Genomic DNA, 18,296 nt, shown 5'->3' with positions numbered 1-18,296 from the left:
TTAGGTTTCACGGGATATTCTTTAGGTTAGGTTTCACTGGATATTCTTTAGGTTAGGTTTCATTGGATATTCTTTAGGTTAGGTTTCACTGGATATTATTTAGGTTAGGTTTCACTGGATATTCTTTAGGTTAGGTTTCACTGGATATTCTTTAGGTTAGGTTTCATGGGATATTCTTTAGGTTAGGTTTCACGGGATATTCTTTAGGTTAGGTTTCACTGGATATTCTTTATAGGTTAGGTTTCACTGGATATTCCTTAGGTTAGGTTTCACTGGATATTCTTTAGGTTAAGTTTGTGTGTTCTCTCCCATGTGCTGGTAAGGGCACAGAGACAGAGGGTTATGTTTTAAGATGCTGAAGATTAACAGCACGGGCACGAAACAGCACAATGGCAGGACATGTCTTGGGATAACCAAGTGTTTGTGTGTGTGAGAGAGAGAGAGTGTGTGTGTGTATGTGTGGCTCACTAATTAGATATCAAAGGGGTGCTGCCGCGCATGTACTGCAAAGCATAGCACCGCCTTCTTCAGAACAGGACTACAAAGCATAGCACCGCCTTCTTCAGTACAGGGCTACAAAGCATAGCACCGCCTTCTTCAGTACAGGGCTACAAAGCATAGCACCGCCTTCTTCAGTACAGGGCTACAAAGCATAGCACCGCCTTCTTCAGTACAGGGTTACAAAGCATAGCACCGCCTTCTTCAGTACAGGGCTACAAAGCATAGCACCTCTATCTTCAGTTCAGGGCTACAACACCACAATTAACTTGAAATTAAACAGACATGTCCATTTAGCTGGAGAACAGATCTGATTGGACTGCTAGTATGAGCTCATCCCAATGTTATCCTACTCTCAGTATGATGTGGATGCCAGTCTCCACAGCGTCACAGCTCCAGCCTGGGTACCGACTGGCACACAACACCCCTCTGCTCACAACACCCCTCTGCACACTGTACCTAGCTCCTGTCTGTCTGTACCTAGCTCCTGCCTGTCTGTACCTAGCTCCTGCCTGTCTGTCTGCCCTAGCTCTTGTCTGTCTGTCTGTACCTAGCTCCTGTCAGTCAGTACCTAGCTCATGTCTGTCTGTCTGTCCTAGCTCTTGTCTGTCTGTCTGTACCTAGCTCCTGTCAGTCAGTACCTAGCTCATGTCTGTCTGTCTGTCCTAGCTCTTGTCTGTCTGTACCTAGCTCCTGTCAGTCAGTACCTAGCTCCTGCCTGTCTGTCTGCCCTAGCTCTTGTCTGTCTGTCTGTACCTAGCTCCTGTCTGTCTGTACCTAGCTCATGTCTGTCTGTACCTAGCTCCTGTCAGTCAGTACCTAGCTCATGTCTGTCTGTCTGTCCTAGCTCTTGTCTGTCTGTCTGTACCTAGCTCCTGTCAGTCAGTACCTAGCTCATGTCTGTCTGTACCTAGCTCCTGTCAGTCTGTACCTAGCTCCTGTAAGTCAGTACCTAGCTCATGTCTGTCTGTACCTAGCTCCTGTCAGTCTGTACCTAGCTCCTGAAAGTCAGTACCTAGCTCATGTCTGCCTGTCTGTACCTAGCTCCTGTCAGTCTGTCTGTACCTAGGTCCTGTCTGTCTGTACCTAGCTCCTGTCTGTCTGTACCTAGCTGCTGCCTGTCTGTCTGTACCTAGCTCTTGTCTGCCAGTCTGTACCTAGCTCCTGTCTGTCTGTACCTAGCTCCTGTCTGCCTGTCTGTACCTAGCTCCTGTCAGTCAGTACCTAGCTCCTGTCAGTCTGTACCTAGCTCTTGTCTGCCTGTCTGTACCTAGCTCCTGTCTGTCTGTACCTAGCTCCTGTCAGTCAGTACCTAGCTCCTGTCAGTCTGTCTGTACCTAGCTCCTGTCAGTCAGTCTGTACCTAGCTCCTGTCAGTCTGTCTGTACCTAGCTCCTGTCAGTCTGTCTGTACCTAGCTCCTGTTAGTCTGTCTGTACCTAGCTCCTGTCAGTCTGTCTGTACCTAGCTCATGTCTGTCTGTCTGTCTGTCTGTCTGTCTGTCTGTCTGTCTGTCTGTCTGTGCCTAGCTCCTGTCAGTCTGTACTTAGCTCCTGTCAGTTTGTACCTAGCTCCTGTCAGTCAGTTACTAGCTCCTGTCTGTCTGTCTGTCTGTCTGTCTGTCTGTCTGTCTGTCTGTACCTAGCTCCTGACTGTACCTAGCTCCTGACTGTACCTAGCTCCTGTCTGTACCTATTTCCTGTCTGTCTTTCTGTACCTAGCTCCTATCTGTACCTAGCTCCTGTCTGTACCTAGCTCCAGACTGTACCTAGCTCCTGTCTGTACCTAGCTCCTGACTGTACCTAGCTCCTGTCTGTACCTAGCTCCTGTCTGTACCTAGCTCCTGACTGTACCTAGCTCCTGTCTGTACCTAGCTCATGTCTGTCTGTCTGTCCTAGCTCCTGACTGTACCTAGCTCCTGACTGTACCTAGCTCCAGTCTAAGCTCCAGTCTAAAAGAGAACAAACAATGATACATCACACATTAGTCAATTCAATTCAAGGGGCTTTATTGGCATGGGAAACATATGTTAACATTGCCAAAGCAAGTGAAGTAGGGAGCAGCATTTTCACTTTTGGATGAATAGCGTGCACAGAGTGAACTGCCTCCTACTCAGTCCCAGATGCTAATATATGCACAAAAATCCAAACAGGAAGTGGGAAACTGAGGTTTGTAGTTTTTTAACTCAGCCCCTATCGAATTCACAGTGGGATATGGGTTATTTTGCACTTCCTAAGGCTTCCACTAGATGTCAATCATCTTTAGAACGTTGTTTCAGGCTTCTCGTGTGAAGGGGGGCCGGATGGGAGCTGTTTGACTAAGGGGTCTGCCAGCAGCCTCGTTCTCAGTCATGCTCATTTCACATGAGAGGTATCTCTTGTTCCATTGCTTTTCTACAGACAATGGAATTCTCCGGTTGGAACATTATTTAATATTTATGATAAAAACATCCTAAAGATTGATTCTATACTTAGTTTGACAAGTTTCTTCGACCTGTAATATAACTTTTTGAACTTTTCGTCCAACTGGACCTGAACGCGATTTTGGATTTTGGGCTCTGAGCGCTGTACTCAGATTGTGCTTTTTCAGGAAAGTAAAGAAAAACATCTGATACAGCGGTTGCATTAAGGAGAAGTGTATCTAAAGTTCCATGCATAACACTTGAATTTTCATAAACATTTATAATGAGTATTTCTGTGAATTCATGTGGCTCTCTGCAATATTACTGCATGTTTTGGAACTACTGAACATAACACGCCAATGTAAAATAAGATTTTTGGATATAAATATGCACTTTATCGAACAAAACATACATGTATTGTGTAACATGAAGTCCTATGAGTGTCATGTGATGAAGATCATCAAAGGTTAGTGATTAATTTTATCTCTATTTGTGCTTTATGTGACTCCTCTCTTGGCTGGAAAAATGGCAGGGTTTTTCTGTGAGTTGGTGGTGACCTAACATAATCGTTTGTGGAGCTTTCGTGTGTAAAGCATTTTTGAAATCAGACACTTTGGCTGGATTAACAAGAATTTTATCTTTAAAATGGTGTATGTTTGAGAATTTATATATTTTTTATTTCTGTTGATTTGAATTTGGCGCCCTGCAAATTCATTGACTGTTGGCGAGGGGTTCCGCTAGCGGAACGGGGTCCTAGACAGGATAATATACAAAAGTGAAATAAACAATAAAAATGAACAGTAAACATTACACTCACAGATGTTCCAAAAGAATAAAGACATTACAAATGTCATATTATCTATATATATACGGTGTTGTAACAATGTACAAATGGCTACAGTACAAAAGGGAAATTAAATAAACATAAATATGGGTTGTGTTTACAATGGTGTTTGTTCTCCACTGGTTGACCTTTTCTTGTGGCAACAGGTCTTCAAATCTTGCTGCTGTGATGGAACACTGTGGTATTTCACCCAATAGATATGGGACTTTATCAAAATCTGGGTTGTCTTCAAATTCTTTGTGGATCTGTGTAATCTGAGGGAAATATGTGTCTCTAATATGGTCATACATTGGGCAGGAGGTTAGGAAGTGCAGCTCAGTTTCCACCTCATTTTGTGGGCAGTGTGCACATAGCCTGTCTTCTCTTGAGAGTCTGGTCTGCCTACGGCGACCTTTCTCAATAGCAAATCTATGCTTACTGTCACAAACGTTGCTGTAAGAATCGGACCAAAATGCAGCGTGGTTTTGGTTCATCATCTTTATTTAACGTGAATAATAAAAACAATGAAGAAGAAAGAAAGGAACGTGTCACTATGCAGTGATCAAGGCAACTATACACAAATAAGATCCCACATCCAACAGGTGGGAAAAGGCTGCCTAAATATGATCCCCAATCAGAGACAACGATAGACAGCTGCCTCTGATTGGGAACCATACCAAGCCAACCTAGAAATAAAGAAACTAGAATGCCCACCCTAGTCACACCCCGACCTAACCAAAATAGAGAATAAAGGATCTCTAAGGTCAGGGCGTAACACTTACTGAGTCTGTACATAGTCAACAACGCTTTCCTTAAGTTTGGGTCCGTCACACTGGTCAGGTATTCTGCCAATGTGTACTCTCTGTTTATTTTTGCAGAATTCTGCATGCAGAGTCTCAATTTGGTGTTTGTCCCATTAAGTGAATTCTTGGTTGGTGAGCTGACCCCAGACCTCGCAACCATAAAGGGCAATGGGTTCTATATCTGATTCCGTGTTGGAAAGTCTCTCTCTCTCTCTCTCTCTCTCTCTCTCTCTCTCTCTCTCTCTCTCTCTCTCTCTCAACATCAAACCATCAGCATACAACATCATATGCTACAGTACACATATAAAATCACAACTAAAACTACAGTTAATCTCTCAGTACATATCAGCTCTCAGCAAAGTTAAACAAAGTCCTGACCAACCACTTCATCTACAAACACTGTGGGAACACAGACTGCCTCTCTTTCTCTCCATCTCGGTCTTTCTGTGTGTGTGTGTGTGTGTGTGTGTGTGTGTGTGTGTGTGTGTGTGTGTGTGTGTGTGTGTGTGTGTAAGCTTTAACATTTTCTTACTGCCTTTGTCTCTGTCTCTGCTTCTGTTGCTGCTATGAGATCCATCTAGAAAGTTCATGTGTTTAAAAACAAACTATAGCCCAGCTATTGTCATTTATTTACCTCAGCATTTCACTTTACCAGCTGACCAGAAGAGGGTGTTTAGACCAGGGCAAAGAGACAGCCTGTCAATGAATCCTCACCCGGCACAGTTCACTTTAGCCTCCAATCATTCTCTCCGCTGTGAAACAGACTTAAGGACGAAATGAACATTGACTTTGTCTTGAGAGCCACGTGTGTAGAGTCGGGAACGTCAGTGGAAGTATGGAAAAATTGCATTCTTCCACTAAACCGCTTGTTTCCAGTAAAAAAGAAGGATGAAAGGAGGGAGGGAAAGGAGGGAGGGAAAGGAGGGAGGATGAGAGGTGAAGCATTGACTCCCATCCATCTCATTTCCTTCTCACTCTCTCTCTCTCTCTTCCTACCTCTCCTCTGTCTCTCCCTGCTCTCTCTTCCTACCTCTCCTCTCGCTCTCCCTGCTCTCTCTATACAACTCCCTCTCCTCTCTACCTCCTCTCTAGATAACTGCCTCTACTCTCTACCTCCCTCTCTCTATATAACTCCCTCTCCTCTCTATATATAACTCCCTCTCCTCTCTATATATAACTCCCTCTATCTAAATTCCTGCCACCTGCACACTCTAAACATGATTCATCCTTACACACATCGTCAAACATAAACACAGACGTCTAGACGAAGCTGGCAAGCATACTGAGCACGCTGAGGGAAGAAGGGAAAATCTATATAATGCCCATACTGGAACACACTACATATAAACTAGCCCAAACTGGAATACACAGCTACATATACACCAGTCCATACTGGAATATACACTACATATACACTACCCCATAGTGGAATACAAACTACATATACACTAGTCCATACTGGAATACACACTACATATAACCCATACTGGAATCCACACCACATATACACTAGTCCATACTGGAATATACACTACATATACACTACCCCATAGTGGAATACACACTACATATACACTACCCCATAGTGGAATACACACTACATATACACTAGTCCATACTGGAATATACACTACATATACACTACCCCATAGTGGAATACAAACTACATATACACTAGTCCATACTGGAATATACACTACATATGCACTACCCCATAGTGGAATACAAACTACATATACACTAGTCCATACTGGAATACACACTACATATAACCCATACTGGAATCCACACCACATATACACTAGTCCATACTGGAATATACACTACATATACACTACCCCATAGTGGAATACAAACTACATATACACTAGTCCATACTGGAATATACACTACATATACACTACCCCATAGTGGAATACAAACTACATATACACTAGTCCATACTGGAATATACACTACATATACACTACCCCATAGTGGAATACAAACTACATATACACTAGTCCATACTGGAATATACACTACATATACACTACCCCATAGTGGAATACAAACTACATATACACTAGTCCATACTGGAATATACACTACATATACACTACCCCATAGTGGAATACAAACTACATATACACTAGTCCATACTGGAATATACACTACATATACACTACCCCATAGTGGAATACAAACTACATATACACTAGTCCATACTGGAATACACACTACATATAACCCATACTGGAATCCACACCACATATACACTAGTCCATACTGGAATATACACTACATATACACTACCCCATACTGGAATACACTACATATACCCCATACTGGAATACACACTACATATATCTCATACTGGAATACACACTACATATACACTGGTCCATACTGGAATTCACACTACATATACACTACCCCATACTGGAATACACACTACATATACCCAATACTGGAATACACACTACATATACACTAGTCCATACTGGAATTCACACTACATATACACTGGTCCATACTTGAATATACACTACATATACCCCATTGTTAGAGCCGATATGGATATATTTGTATAAAAGACCGAACATATGGAGCTCCATGTATATTTGTGTAAATATATTAAATATTAATGTAAATTATGAAATATTAGGTACGTACCTTTATGATTTATATTTACCTGATTGAGATATATTAATTTGATGTTAGTGTAACTTAGTTTTTGGCCCCCCCTCTTGCCTATTCATTGTATTGTGGTAAGTGTGTTAGGATAAAGGCAGGAAGTTGGGCCTTCGGGGGGGTCCTTGCTAGATGCGGGAGCGGTATAGTTTTTTGACCATACAGACATACAGACATACAGACAGGTCATAATATGTATTTTCCATATAAAGTATTCTATGCTTTAAGTTGATTGGAGAAACATTTATTTGTTAGATATAAGAAGAATAAACATTTTTGTTGCACCATATCCCTGGATGTCATTGAATGTTTGGCCGTTTGGAAACCTTGAGTGTGGACTGTATGCGTACCAAACAACCCCGCTTCAGGCTTGGGCAGTGGCTATGGTAAAGACGAAAGGAAGCCACTACACCCATACTGGAATACACACTACATATACACTAGTCCGTACTGGAATATACACTACATATACACTACCCCATACTGGAATACACACTACATATACACTAACCCATACTGGAATACACACTACATATACACTACCCCATACTGGAATACACACTACATATACACTAGTCCATACTGGAATATACACTACATATAACCCATACTGGAATACACACTACATATACCCAATACTGGAATACACACTACATATACCCAATACTGGAATAAACACTACATATACCCAATACTGGAATATACACTACATATACCGCATACTGGAATACACACTACATATACCCAATACTGGAATACACACTACACTACCCCATACTGGAATACACTACATATACGCCATACTGGAATACACACTACATATACCCCATACTGGAATATACACTACATATACACTAGTCCATACTGGAATATACACTACATATACACTAGTCCATACTGGAATATACACTACATATACACTAGCCCATACTGGAATATACACTACATATACCCTAGTCCATACTGGAATATACACTACATATACACTAGTCCATACTGGAATATACACTACATATACACTAGTCCATACTGGAATATACACTACATATACACTAGCCCATTCTGGAATACACACTACATATACACTGACCCATACTAGAATATACACTACATATACATTACCCCATACTGGAATATACACTACATACACACTAACCCATACTGGAATACACACTACATATACCCCATACTGGAATATACACTACATATACACTAGTCCATACTGGAATATACACCACATATACACTAGCCCATGTACCATGTTGGCATGTACCATGTTGGTATGTACCACGTATGTATGTACCATGTATGTATATACCATGCCTGTATGTGCCATGTCTGTATGTACCATGTCTGTGTATTCCATATTCCGTTTCATGTCTGTATGTTGCGTGTTTTTAACATGTATCACATGTACACACTGCAACCACACATGGGAAATAGCATACATGCATTATGAACATTGTCACTAATCAAGCAAATGTAGTTGGTTATTCAGATTACGTCTCCTCACCCCTACCGTCAACCCCACCCCCTCTCTCCCACCACATTAAAGTCTCTCTCCCACCACATTAAAGTCTCTCTCCCACCACATTCCCCTGTTCAATGCATTCCAAGAAATGTGCCTTTTTATTATTAGATTTCATATTTTTACTCAGATCTCATCACTTCACTCTCTGAATGTCTTTGGAGGGAGGGAGGAGTGTGTAGGTGTCCTGTTCCATCCAGTACCTCCCACTGCCTCTCCCACTGTCCTGTTCCATCCAGTACCTCCCAATGCCTCTCCCACTGTCCTGTTCCATCCAGTACCTCCTCCTGCCTCTCCCACTGTCCTGTTCCATCCAGTACCTCCTCCTGCCTCTCCCACTGTCCTGTTCCATCCAGTACCTCCTCCTGCCTCTCCCACTGTCCTGTTCCATCCAGTACCTCCCACTGCCTCTCCCACTGTCCTGTTCCATCCAGTACCTTCCCCTGCTCCTCCCACTGTCCTGTTCCATCCAGTACCTCCTGCCTCTCCCACTGTCCTGTTCCATCCAGTACCTCCCCTGCCTCTCCACTGTCCTGTTCCATCCAGTACCTCCCACTGCCTCTCCCACTGTCCTGTTCCATCCAGTACCTCCCACTGCCTCTCCACTGTCCTGTTCCATCCAGTACCTCCACTGCCTCTCCCACTGTCCTGTTCCATCCAGTACCTCCCCTCTCTTCCACTGTCCTGTTCCATCCAGTACCTCCCCCTGCCTCCTCCCACTGTCCTGTTCCATCCAGTACCTCCCCTGCCCTCCACTGTCTGTTCCACAGTACCTCCCCCTGCTCCTTCCACTGTCCTGTTCCATCCAGTACCTCCCACTGCCTCTCCACTGTCCTGTTCCATCCAGTACCTCCTGCTCCTTCCACTGTCCTGTTCCATCCAGTGCCTCCACTGCTCCTCCACTGTCCTGTTCCATCCAGTAACTGCCTCCACTGTCCTGTTCCATCCAGTACCTCCCACTGTCCTGTTCCATCCTGTCCTGTTCCTGCCCCTGCCCACTGTCCTGTTCCATCCAGTACCTCCCTGCCTCTTCCACTGTCCTGTTCCATCAGTACCTCCCCCTGCTCATTCCACTGTCCTGTTCCATCCAGTACCTCCACTGCCTCTCCACTGTCCTGTTCCATCCAGTACCTCCACTGTCCTGTTCCATCCATTACCTCCACTGCCTCTCCCACTGTCCTGTTCCATCCAGTTCCTACCTCCCACTCCACTGTCCTGTTCCATCCAGTACCTCCCACTGCCTCTCCCACTGTCCTGTTCCATCCATTACCTCCCACTGTTCCCTCTCCCACTGTCCTGTTCCATCCTGTACCTCCACTGCCTCTCCACTGTCCTGTTCCATCCACTACCTCCCACTGTCCTGTTCCTCTCCACTGCCTCCTGTCCTGTTCCATCCAGTACCTCCACTGCCTCTCCCACTGTCCTGTTCCAGTCCAGTACCTGTTCCATCCTGCCTCCTCCACTGTCCTGTTCCATCCAGTACCTCCCACTGCCTCCCACTGTCCTGTTCCATCCAACCTACCTCCACTGTCCTGTTCCATCCAGTACCTCCCACTGCCTCTCCCACTGTCCTGTTCCATCCAGTACCTCCCACTGTCCTGTTCCATCCAGTACCTCCACTGTCCTGTTCCATCCAGTACCTCCACTGCCTCTCCCACTGTCCTGTTCCATCCAGTACCTCCCCTGCCTCTCCCACTGTCCTGTTCCATCCAGTACCTCCCCAGTCCTGTTCCATCCAGTACCTCCCACTGCCTCTCCCACTGTCCTGTTCCATCCAGTACCTCCCCACTGCCTCTCCCACTGTCCTGTTCCATCCAGTACCTCCCACTGCCTCCCACTGTCCTGTTCCATCCAGTACCTCCCCTGCCTCCTTCCACTGTCCTGTTCCATCCAGTACCTCCCCTGCCTCCCACTGTCCTGTTCCATCCAGTGCCTCCTCCCACTGTCCTGTTCCATCCAGCCTCTCCCACTGTCCTGTTCCATCCAGTACCTCCCAGTCCTGTTCCATCAATACCTCCCACTCCTCCCACTGTCCTGTTCCATCCAGTACCTCCCTCCCACTGTCCTGTTCCATCCAGTACCTCCACTGCCTCTCCACTGTCCTGTTCCATCCAGTACCTCCCACTGCTCCTTCCACTGTACTGTTCCCTGTACCTGTTCCTCCAGTACCTCACTGCCTCTCCCACTGTCCTGTTCCATCCAGTACTCCCACTGCCTCCCACTGTCCTGTTCCATCCAGTACCTCCCCCTGCTCTCCCACTGTCCTGTTCCATCCAGTACCTCCCACTGCCTCTCCCACTGTCCTGTTCCATCCAGTACCTCCCCTGCCTCTCCCACTGTCCTGTTCCATCCAGTACCTCCCACTGTCCTGTTCCTCCCACTGTCCTGTTCCATCCAGTACCTCCCACTGCCTCTCCCACTGTCCTGTTCCATCCAGTACCTCCCACTGCCTCCCACTGTCCTGTTCCATCCAGTACCTCCACTGTCCTGTTCCATCCAGTACCTCCCACTCCCACTGTCCTGTTCCATCCATACCTCCCACTGCCTCTCCCACTGTCCTGTTCCATCCAGTACCTGCCTCCCTGTCCTGTTCCATCCAGTACCTCCCTCTCCCACTGTCCTGTTCCATCCAGTACCTCCCACTGCCTCTCCCACAGTCCTGTTCCATCCAGTACCTCCACTGTCCTGTTCCTCAGTACCTCCCACTGCCTCCTTCCACTGTCCTGTTCCATCCAGTACCTCCACTGCCTCTCCCACTGTCCTGTTCCATCCAGTACCTCCCACTGCCTCTCCCACTGTCCTGTTCCATCCAGTACCTCCCTGCCTCTCCCACTGTCCTGTTCCATCCAGTACCTCCCTCAGTCCCACTGTCCTGTTCCATCCAGTACCTCCACTGCCTCTCCACTGTCCTGTTCCATCCAGTACCTGCCTCCACAGTCCTGTTCCATCCAGTCCTCCACTGCCTCCCACTGTCCTGTTCCATCCCACTACCTCCCACTGTCCTGTTCCATCAGTACCTCCACTGCCTCTCCCACTGTCCTGTTCCATCCAGTACCTCCCACTGTTCCTGTCTGTTCCATCTCCCACTGTCCAGTTCCATCCAGTACCTCCCTGCCTCCTTCCACTGTCCTGTTCCATCCAGTACCTCCACTGTCCTGTTCCATCCATTACCTCCCTGCCTCTCCCACTGTCCTGTTCCATCCATTACCTCCCACTGCCTCTCCCACTGTCCTGTTCCATCCAGTACCTCCACTGCCTCTCTTCCACTGTCCTGTTCCATCCAGTACCTCCACCCTGTTCCTCCAGCCTCCCCTCCACTGTCCTGTTCCATCCAGTACCTCCCACTGCCTCTCCCACTGTCCTGTTCCATCCAGTACCTCCCACTGCCTGTTCCTGTCCTGTTCCTCCCCTCCTCTCCACTGTCCTGTTCCATCCAGTACCTCCACTGCCTCTCCAGTACCTCCTGCCCACTGTCCTGTTCCATCCAGTACCTCCACTGCCTCTCCCACTGTCCTGTTCCATCCAGTACCTCCACTGCCTCTCCCACTGTCCTGTTCCATCCAGTACCTCCCCTGCCTCCTCCCACTGTCCTGTTCCATCCAGTACCTCCTCCTGCCTCCCACTGTCCTGTTCCATTTCCCTCCCACTACCTGTTCCATGCAGATGCCTCCTGTTCCATCTATCATGTGTTCCATGCCTCCCTGCCTCCAACTGCTGTTCCAGAACTCACAGTCTCCCTCCCACTGTCCTATCCTCCTCCCAAAAGTCCAGTACCTCCCACTGCCTCTGCACTGTCCATCTCGAAAAAACTGTTTTGCACTGTCACTCTTCCAGTGCCTCCACTGCTACTGAGCCTCCCCTCTCCTGTGTCAGAGAAGCTCCATCCAGTATCCTGATTTTCCCACTGTACCTGTGGCATCATGCCTGTTCCAACCTCTCTGTTTCCAAAGCATGTGAAACTGGTAATTCAAATAAGCCTCCTAGTCCTGTTCCATCCAGTACCTCCCTGCCTCTCCATCCCCCTTGTTTCCTCACTGCCTCTTTCCTGCAAAACTGTGCTGCCTCTCCCACTGTCCTGTTCCATGATCCCACTCCCCACTGTCTGTTCCATCCATACCTCCCTGCCTCTCCACATGTTTCAGTACCTCCACTGCCTCTCACTGTCCTGTTCCGCTCCTTCCACTGTCCTGTTCCATAAGTACCTCCTGCTCTCCCATCTGTTCAAACAGGCTCTCATTTTCCATCCAATACCTCCACTGTTCATCCATTATCCCAGTTGTCACCTGTCCTCCTGTTCCATCCAGTACCTCCCTTTTCCCTCCCACTGTCCTGTTTCCATCCAATGCCCTGCCCCTCCCCCTGTTCCTCAATATCCCCTGTTAATCCAGTTCCCCCCTGCTCCTTCCACTGTCCTGTTCCATCCAGTACCTCCCTGCCTCTCCACTGTCCTGTTCATCCTTTGCCTCCCACTGCCTGTTCCTCTGTCCTCCCCTTCCATCCAATACCTGCCATCAGACCTCTAACTGCACCACTGTCCTGTTCCACTTTCACAAAATACCTCCACATGGCTAAAGTTCAATCAGATTTGTGAACATGGTCCCTACCTCACTGTCCTGTTTGCCGCTTTCCATGTTGCCTCTCCCCTGTCTGTGCTTGTTGGAAACACTTTGTTTCCAGTACCTCCACTGCCTCTCTCACCTCCTGTTTCCTCTGTTCCATATCCCACTGTTCTGTCTGTACCTCCATCCCGTCTTGCTGTCCTGTTCCGTCCATGTCTTGCCCTCTTGTCCATCCATGTCCCACTGTCCTGCTATTTGTCTATATTGTTCCATCCAGTATCCCACTGTCCTGTTCCATCCAATAGTTCCCTGCCTCTCCCACTGTCCTGTTCCGTTCCATTAATGTGCACTGTTCTCCCATCAGTCTGTTCCATCCAGTACCTCCACTGCCTCTCCACTGTCCTGTTCCATCCAGTGCCTCCCACTGCCTCTCACTGTCCTGTTCCATCAGTGCCTCCCCTGCTCTCCCACTGTCCTGTTCCATCCAGTGCCTCCTGCCTCTCCCACTGTCCTGTTCCATCAGTACCTCCCTGCCTCTCCCTGTCCTGTTCCATCCAGTGCCTCCACTGCCTCCTGTTCCATCCAGTGCCTCCACTGCCTCCACTGTCCTGTTCCATCCAATGCCTCCCCTGCCTCTCCACTGTCCTGTTCCATCCAGTACCTCCCACTGCCTCCTCCCTGTCCTGTTCCATCCAGTGCCTCCACTGCCTCTCCACAGTCCTGTTCCATCCAGTGCCTCCCACTGTCCTGTTCCATCCAGTACCTCCAACTGCCTCTCCACTGTCCTGTTCCATCAGTTACCTGCTCCCCACTGTCCTGTTCCATCCAGTGCCTCCCTCTCCTGTCCTGTTCCATCCAGTACCTCCACTGCCTCTCCACTGTCCTGTTCCATCCAGTGCCTCCCCTGTCCTCCATTCCACTGTCCTGTTCCATCCAGTACCTCCCTGCCTCTCCACTGTCCTGTTCCATCCCAGTACCTCCACTGCCTCTCCACTGTCCTGTTCCATCCAGTGCCTCCCACTGTCCTGTTCCATCAGTACCTCCCCCTGCCTCTCCACTGTCCTGTTCCATCCAGTACCTCCACTGCCCTCACTGTCCTGTTCCATCCAGTACCTCCTGTCCTGTTCCTCCCCCTGTCTTCCACTGTCCTGTTCCATCCAGTGCCTCCACTGCCTCTCCTGTCCTGTTCCTCCACTGCCTCCCCACTGTCCTGTTCCATCAGTACCTCCCCCTGCCTCTCCACTGTCCTGTTCCATCCATTACCTCCACTGCCTCCCTGTCCTGTTCCATCCAGTACCTCCACTGCCTCCCACTGTCTGTTCCATCCAGTTCCTCCACTGCCTCTCCACTGTCCTGTTCCATCCAGTACCTCCCACTGTCCTCTTCCATCCAGTTCCTCCTGGCCTCTCCCACTGTCCTGTTCCATCTCCCACTGTCCTGTTCCATCCAGTACCTCCCTGCCTCTCCCACTGTCCTGTTCCATCCAGTACCTCCCACTGTCCTGTTCCATCCAGTACCTCCCACTGTCCTGTTCCATCAGTACCTCCACTGCCTCCCACTGTCCTGTTCCATCCAGTACCTCCCCTGTCCTGTTCCATCCAGTACCTCCCTGCCCTCCCACTGTCCTGTTCCATCCAGTACCTCCCACTGCCTCTCCACTGTCCTGTTCCATCCAGTACCTCCACTGCCTCTCCACTGTCCTGTTCCATCCAGTACCTCCTGCCTCTCCACTGTCCTGTTCCATCCAGTGCCTCCCACTGTCCTGTTCCATCCAGTACCTCCACTGCCTCTCCCACTGTCCTGTTCCATCCAGTACCTCCCCTGCTGTTCTCCCACTGTCCTCTACCTCCCCTGCCTCTCCCACTGTCCTCCATCCACCTCCACTGCCTCTCCACTGTCCTGTTCCATCCAGTACCTCCCACTGTTCCATCCTCTGCCTTTCCACTGTCCTGTTCCATCCAGTACCTCCACTGCCTCTCCCACTGTCCTGTTCCATCCAGTACCTCCCTGCCTCTCCACAGTCCTGTTCCATCCAGTACCTCCCACTGCCCTCCCACTGTCCTGTTCCATCCAGTACCTCCCACTGCCTCTCCACAGTCCTGTTCCATCCAGTACCTCCCACTGTCCTGTTCTCACCTCCCACTGTCCTCTCCACTGTTCCCTCCAGTACCTCCCTGCCTCTCCCACTGTCCTGTTCCATCCAGTACCTCCCACTGCCTCTCCCACAGTCCTGTTCCATCCAGTACCTCCCACTGTCCTGTTCCATCCAGTACCTCCACTGCCTCTCCCACAGTCCTGTTCCATCCAGTACCTCCCCTGCCTCTCCCACTGTCCTGTTCCATCCAGTACCTCCACTGCCTCCTCCCACTGTCCTGTTCCATCCAGTACCTCCCCCCTTCCCTCCACTGTCCTGTTCCATCCAGTACCTCCACTCCCACTGTCCTGTTCCATCCAGTACCTCCCTGCCTCCCACTGTCCTGTTCCATCCAGTACCTCCACTGCCTCTCCACTGTCCTGTTCCATCCAGTACCTCCCACTGTCCTGTTCCATCCAGTACCTCCACTGTCCTGTTCCATCCAATACCTCCACTGCCTCTCCCACTGTCCTGTTCCATCCAGTACCTCCCACTGCCTGTTCCATCCTGTTACCTCCTGCCTCTCCACTGTCCTGTTCCATCCAGTACCTCCCACTGTCCCCTGTTCCATCCAGTACCTCCACTGCCTCTCCACTGTCCTGTTCCATCCAGTACCTCCCACTGTCCTGTTCCACTGTCCTGTTCCTCCAGTCCTCCACTGTCCTGTTCCATCCAATACCTCCCCTGCCTCTCCCACTGTCCTGTTCCATCCAGTACCTGCCTCCCACTGTCCTGTTCCATCCAGTACCTCCACTGCCTCTCCCACTGTCCTGTTCCATCCAGTACCTCCACTGCCTCCCACTGTCCTGTTCCATCCAGTACCTCCACTGTCCTGTTCCATCCAGTACCTCCACTGCCTCTCCCACTGTCCTGTTCCATCCAGTACCTCCCACTGCCTCTCCACAGTCCTGTTCCTCCACTGCCCTCCCACTGTCCTGTTCCATCCAGTACCTCCCACTGCCTCTCCCACTGTCCTGTTCCATCCAGTACCTCCCACTGTCCTGTTCCATCAGTACCTCCACTGTCCTGTTCCATCCAGTACCTCCCACTGCTCTCCCACTGTCCTGTTCCATCCAGTACCTCCCTGCCTCCCACTGTCCTGTTCCATGCCTCCTCTCCCACAGTCCTGTTCCATCCAGTACCTCCCACTGCCTCTCCACAGTCCTGTTCCATCAGTACCTCCCACTGTCCTCTCCCACTGTCCTGTTCCATCCAGTACCTCCACTGCCTCTCCCACTGTCCTGTTCCATCCAGTACCTCCCCTGCTCTCCACTGTCCTGTTCCATCCAGTACCTCCTGTCCTGTTCCTCCACTGTCCTGTTCCATCCAGTACCTCCCCTGCCTCTCCACTGTCCTGTTCCATCCAGTACCTCCACTGCCTCTACCTCCACAGTCCTGTTCCATCCAGTACCTCCACTGCTCTCCCACTGTCCTGTTCCATCCAGTACCTCCACTGTCCTGTTCCATCCAGTGTCCTCCACTGCCAGTACCTCCTCCCACTGTCCTGTTCCATCCAGTACCTCCCATGCCTGCCTCTCCACTGTCCTGTTCCATCCAGTACCTCCCACTGTCCTGTTCCATCAGTGCCTCCACTGTCCCTCCACTGTCCTGTTCCATCCAGTACCTCCCACTGCCTCTCCCACTGTCCTGTTCCATCCAGCCTACCTCCTCCTCTCCACAGTCCTGTTCCACAGTCCTGTTCCAGTACCTCCCACTGCCCTCCCACTGTCCTGTTCCATCCAGTACCTCCCTGCCTCTCCACTGTCCTGTTCCATCCAGTACCTCCCTGTCCACTGTCCTGTTCCATCCAGTACCTCCACTGCCTCTCCCACTGTCCTGTTCCATCCAGTCCTGTTCCATCCACTGCCTCTCCCACTGTCCTGTTCCATCCAGTGCCCTCCCACTGTCCTGTTCCATCCAGTACCTCCCCACTGCCTCTCCACTGTCCTGTTCCATACCTCCTGTCCTCCACTGTCCTGCCTCCACTGTCCTGTTCCATCCAGTGCCTCCACTGCCTCTCCCTGTCCTGTTCCATCCAGTACCTCCTGCCTCTCCTGTCCTGTTCCATCAGTACCTCCCACTGTCCTGCCTCTCCCACTGTCCTGTTCCATCCAGTGCCTACCTCCCCACTGTCCTCTCCCACTGTCCTGTTCCATCCAGTGCCTCCCACTGTCCTGTTCCATCCAGTACCTCCCACTGTCCTGTTCCATCAGTACCTCCCACTGTCCTGTTCCATCCAGTGCCTCCACTGCCTCTCCCACTGTCCTGTTCCATCCACTGTCCCACCTCCCACTGTCCTCCTGTACCTCCCTGCCATCCACTGTCCTGTTCCATCCTCCTCCTGCCTCTCCACTGTCCTGTTCCATCCAGTACCTCCACTGCCTCTCCACTGTCCTGTTCCATCCAGTACCTCCACTGCCTCTCCACTGTCCTGTTCCATCCAGTACCTCCCTGCCTCCCACTGTCCTGTTCCATCCAGTACCTCCCACTGTCCTGTTCCCAGTACCTCCACTGCCTCTCCCACTGTCCTGTTCCATCCAGTACCTCCACTGTCCTGTTCCATCCAGTACCTCCCACTGCCTCTCCCACTGTCCTGTTCCATCCAGTACCTCCACTGCCCTCCACTGTCCTGTTCCATCCAGTACCTCCACTGCCTCCTCCCACTGTCCTGTTCCATCAGTACCTCCCTGCCTCCCACTGTCCTGTTCCATCCAGTACCTCCCTGCCTCTCCCACTGTCCTGTTCCATCCAGTACCTCTCCCACTGTCCTGCCTCCCACTGTCCTGTTCCATCCAGTGCCTCCACTGCCTCCCACAGTCCTGTTCCATCAGTTCCATCCAGTGCCCTGCCTCTCCACTGTCCTGTTCCATCCAGTACCT

The sequence above is a fragment of the Oncorhynchus nerka genome, linkage group LG7, assembly GCF_034236695.1.
Source record: "Oncorhynchus nerka isolate Pitt River linkage group LG7, Oner_Uvic_2.0, whole genome shotgun sequence".
Classification (NCBI taxonomy): domain Eukaryota; kingdom Metazoa; phylum Chordata; class Actinopteri; order Salmoniformes; family Salmonidae; genus Oncorhynchus; species Oncorhynchus nerka.
Note: the sequence above shows the minus strand (reverse complement) of the source record.